Below are 5,253 nucleotides of genomic sequence, written 5' to 3'. Positions count from 1 at the left end.
TGGGGAAAAAAAGGAGACATGTGTACTACTATTTGTAATACTTTAAACAAGAAAATAAAATTAAAAAAAAAAATGTACCAAATAGGAAAAAAAAAAGAACTCTGAAGCCAGGATATTGCAATGAATAATAAATATTTAATTAGTATTTTCAAAGTATTCATATCCATGTAATCATTTCTTCAACCAGGTTAAAAGTATTCTTCTACCTATTGTGCAGATGAGGTAACTAAATCTCAGAGATGTTTCCAAACTTGGCAGAAGTCTCCAAGCAGTAAACTCAGACCCTTCACTTCAACTTAAGTATCCTGCTTCCAAATACCATTTTCCCAAATGTTCAAGGATACCTCTCTCAGAGCCCCATCACCTCTTTCAAATATCAATATCACATTCTAGTGACTTGATATTTTGCAATGTCAAAGAAGAAGAATGAGAGATTTATTTGGGTCCAGTTTAATTTACAAACTATATTACTCAATACCCAGGAAAAAGGAAAATGCTCTAGATATTCAAGCAAAGAGGCATATAATGCAGTCCATTGCTCACAAATATTAATATATTAAAGTTTCTGTCCAACCTTAATATTTTTGATATTTGTATAATCATTATTAGTATAAGCATTTTAAAAAAATTAACTGACAATTGAACTTTACAATATTTTAGAAAGAAGTGAATGGATGGCCTGCAAGTAACAAGAATGAAGTTGCACACCAAATTAGGGCAGAGAAAAGAAATGCTGGAGCAAGAGCAGGAGCAGCGGGTCGGGTGGGTGGTCTGTGTCCCAGAGCCTGGAGATAACAGTATCTCTGAGCTCAGGGCAAAGTGAAGGTACAGCAGCAGTTTTTATTGAAATGAAGACGCAGCAATATCTTGTTAAAAAGGTTTTCAGATAAAAAGTACTGCTGCTAATGGTGCCTAGAAAAGTTCTCTCTCTCTCTCTCTCTCTCTCTCTCTCTCTCTCTCTCTCTCTCCATCTCCTCTCTCTCTTCTTCATTTGTCATGGTACTTTTACATTCTAAGTAGTGTTATTGTAAGTAAATAAAAAAAAGTATTAGCATCACCCTATGCTAATACATAGCTCATCCCTGCAGGATGCCTCCGGGGGTCCAAAGACAGGAATGCAAAACAGACTTTTCAAGGAAGAAAGAGAAGTTTCTGTCCAAGCAAGACATGGAGTGGGCCTACAGAAGGGCAACTCCCAAAGATGTTTAAAGTTCTACCCAGGGACGCTTCCACCCTGAACTGGAGTGAGTGAGAGTTTCGGTCCCATGGAGAAGCAATCTCTAGTGGGTTGCTCACCAAATGTGCTGTGAAGTTGCAAGCCCGAGGGATGCTCACAGACTCTGCAACTTCTCTCAAACCACAAGGGGTGTGCTAATCTGCTCTGTCTCTGCACACACACACACACACACACACACATTCTTCATATTTCAAATAGAATCTTTATAACTTTTCCCCTTAACTTTTCCCCCTCCATTTGTTCCTTGATTGACTTAGTTCATTTTTCAGTTTTCAATGGCTATAGTGCTTTCATTCTAAAACACAAGCAGTGTAGCATAGTGTTTATAGATTCAAACTTTGTAGACTGTTTAAAAATGTGAATTTTGGCTCCTTGATTTACTTCTTGTGGCTCTGTGATCATGACCAAATTATTTAAATGTTCTGCACCTCACTTTTATAATCTGTAAAATGAGGATGGTTGTTGCAAGAATGAAATGACAATATCCATTATTAGAAAAAGGTCTAAAGCATCAGAAAAATGCCTGGCACCAAAAAACAAAACAAAACTAACCACACAAACAAGCAAACAAAACAAAACAAAAAACAATGTGAGATGTATTGTTATAACAATTAGGAAAGCAGATTAGTCACTGTAATGATGCTATTCTGTTTCGTTGCTAAATTTAATAGTCTAAATTTGGTTCAAACTACCTCATAAATAGAACTAAATTTCTCCATAGATTATCTTAAAAATTATTGGAAATTTTCAGCATTATTTCTTTCAGGATTATATGCACTTTAACTGCCAACCAAAAAACAAAATCAAATCCAGGTACAGGAATTTAAATGGAGAAAACCAGGCCTCAAATTTTGACTAGGTGGAGTGGATGTTAAGAAAGCTTGCTAAAATTTAGTTTCGAGCTCCATCTACATTCTGAGGTGCTTCAAGGCATGCTAAAGTCTGAGAGGCCCTGCTTTAAATCACTTTGCAAAAAACAATTATCCTCCATATCTCTAAGCAGCAGAATAATGAAACTATTGAACTAGTGAACATATGTGGAAATGAGCATGTGATAAAAAGTTTATTTTATAATGGTTATATTCCTTTCAATAAACTGTTTTTGGTAATGAATATTCAAATTATTAGCAAATGAAAAGTTGACAGCACAAGCACATTGCTATATTGTATGTACTTGTGTTTAAGAAGATATAATGACTTGGAGTTCACACTGGTCTAATAAAGCTTTAAAACAGATTATGCTGTTCAAATGACTTGTAATTTATTTTTAAAATACCATCTAGGAATTTTTGCTCACCCAAAATGATTGATCATCTCAATGGTGAATCTCAAAAAGATGGTTAGCTATAATTGGAAGGAAAATTTTAAATATTCCATCTCGACCATCAGACTCTCTCTTCCAGCTTTTCATTATTCAGACCAAGTAATGTCATGAAATGAATTCATCAATGTAACAGAGATAAATGAGACAACACAGAACAGATAGAACTATCTTCCTGTTCTTAGGAGGGAAATTGTCTCATTGCCCTATTATATCAGTGACAAGAATGTCTAGACTATATGAGCATCTCTTTCCATTTAGTCTTTCTAAAATATTAATGACAAAATGATTTAACCTCAAAAGTAGGTTCAAGAAAGTGCTTAGAAAGTACTTCCAAGGTTGAAGGCTGAAGATAAAAAACCAATCATATTATCTGAAAAAATCAGATAGTTGATGCAAGGTAAAAAATATCATTTTTAACTTGAAAAATGTAATTTAAATAAAGCAATTTAATGAATTACAATGGTCAGATTTTACACATAAAATACTTACTAGGGAAACATCTAGCAAAATAATCAAATATACATGTTCTGATATACATACCACATTGTAGCAGGGATCCTAGCTGGAGGTCAAACTCTGTAAGCCATTTAGATTTAGACATAACTGAGAAATGGTAGGTTGAGACTTTACTGATTCAACTTTCATAAGGAGTTGATGTGCTTTCCAGTGAAAACTTACTTTAAAGAAAGTTGAATACACAATTAACTTGTTTTATTAGCAAAGCCTTGGTTTTTTCCAGAGGGAAGAATGATTCTTAGTGTAGCATTGCATCTGTCATTAACATATGTCACCTGTCTAGTCTATAGACATATGTTTAGCTCATATGGAAACAAAGGTCTTTTTCTAAAAAAAACCCCTGTTTAAATAAAAATTGACATAACACTAAAGAAAAGCAGCAATGTAATAGAACCCATACAACTTAGTACAAATCAGAGTGTGGGCACCACAGAAACCCTTGGCCATTTGACAGCCTGTGGATCATTTCCAGCGGAGAATGGTTAGAAACTGTAGTAAAAGTCCAAAAAACAGATGTGGGGGAATGGTCACTTTCCCTTTTTAGTTCTTCTGGCTGGCACAAGAATTAAATTGACATGAGCTAGATTAACAGGAGAAAATAACCAAATTTAATTACATCTGTACATATGGGGATTCCATAAGGATATATGACCCAAGGAGAGAAATCGGGCAGTTAAGGCTGATATGCCACCTTGCGCTAAGGGGAAATGGGGGTAGTGGTTTGGACTTTAAAGGGCAGAATGGTAATACATCTGAGAGAAGAAGAAGCAAGTGTTTGGTAAATAAATGTTTGCTGACCCATCTTTAACAATGGGTCACAGAGAGGACTTCAATCAAAAGGACCTTGCTAGGTTCCTCCCTGTCTGTCACACTTAGTTCATATTAAACTATAGATATCTATTGATAATAACGCCCTTCCTAGGGCTGGTTCTCTATCTAAATCTATTTAGACAATTAAGGGGAAAGTCAGATATGTTTCCTAAGTCTTTGTTTATCGAAAACAACAACAACAACACAAAAAACCCTAATGCCAAAGAAACATATTTTGGGATGACGCATTCTGTCCCCCTTTATAGTAGCCGTTTCTTGTGAGAAAGAGGTAGTATTAGTTGTAGTAGGTGATGCCCAGTACTGGTAAGAAAGATGGTAGACTGTGTTTGTTTTGAAACAGTGGAATCGAGTGAATAAATATGACAGTATCAATAATATGATCAAATTGCACCAACATATTGTTTATACTGTCAGAAAAAAATTTAAAATAACATCATGTTATTTAAATAATAAATTGGTGCCTAGTGCACGAGTGCAAAAGAATATTAGATTATTTCTGAGTGCGTGACACTAACTATTATAACTTTGGTGATAGCTGACTGAAAGGAAACAGAGAGAGAAATAATCACTTGTACATGCTTGCTCTTCATAATCATGTCTCCAGCACACACACTCATGTACACACATACACATTCACAGGGATATGAATACAGAGGAAGGGTTAGCAATCAAACACACAGTTCTCAAGATAAATGCGCTCTCTCTAGTTTTACTTTCCTTGTCTTACTGAAATACATTGAACAGAGTGACAGGGTACAGATTTTTCTAATAACAAATGGCACATTTTTGAAAACTCAAGCACAATATGAGAACACAGAAAAGCCAGTAATGTGAGTGTGGCCACAAAGAAGGTACACACACTAGCTCACTGAACTCCACACCCGGAATGTCAGAGTAGAAATGTTTAGAAAAGTAGACATATGTTTTTATTCTTTTGGCTTACCTTCCTAAGCTAAAGAAATTTTCTGCTATTAGCAACCAAGTAGAGACATGGTAAGTGAAAAAAAGAAAAAGTCCTATACCTAAACGTAGCCTCATAATAAGGTATAAAAACCTCTTGCTCGATCGTAAGAGATGGAAAGCTGAACAATGAGGGGCACTGTATATCTAGATTAGCAAGTAAAGCTAATGTACAACAGGAAATGTTTTTTAGACTCTGATTAAACTTTGCTGCTGCTTTAGGTAATTTCTTTGCCTATTCACACATGTTTTTTCAGCACATAGAAGGCCAGGGTTGAACCATTCCCATCAAACAAACAAATAGATATCACATAATTTATGAAAACAGTACACTCTCAAAACTGAAAACAAATATTCAAACATGCAAGAAGAATATTATACATCA

Source organism: Myotis davidii, unplaced genomic scaffold (genome assembly GCF_000327345.1).
Source record: "Myotis davidii unplaced genomic scaffold, ASM32734v1 scaffold293, whole genome shotgun sequence".
NCBI classification, from domain to species: domain Eukaryota; kingdom Metazoa; phylum Chordata; class Mammalia; order Chiroptera; family Vespertilionidae; genus Myotis; species Myotis davidii.
Note: the sequence above shows the minus strand (reverse complement) of the source record.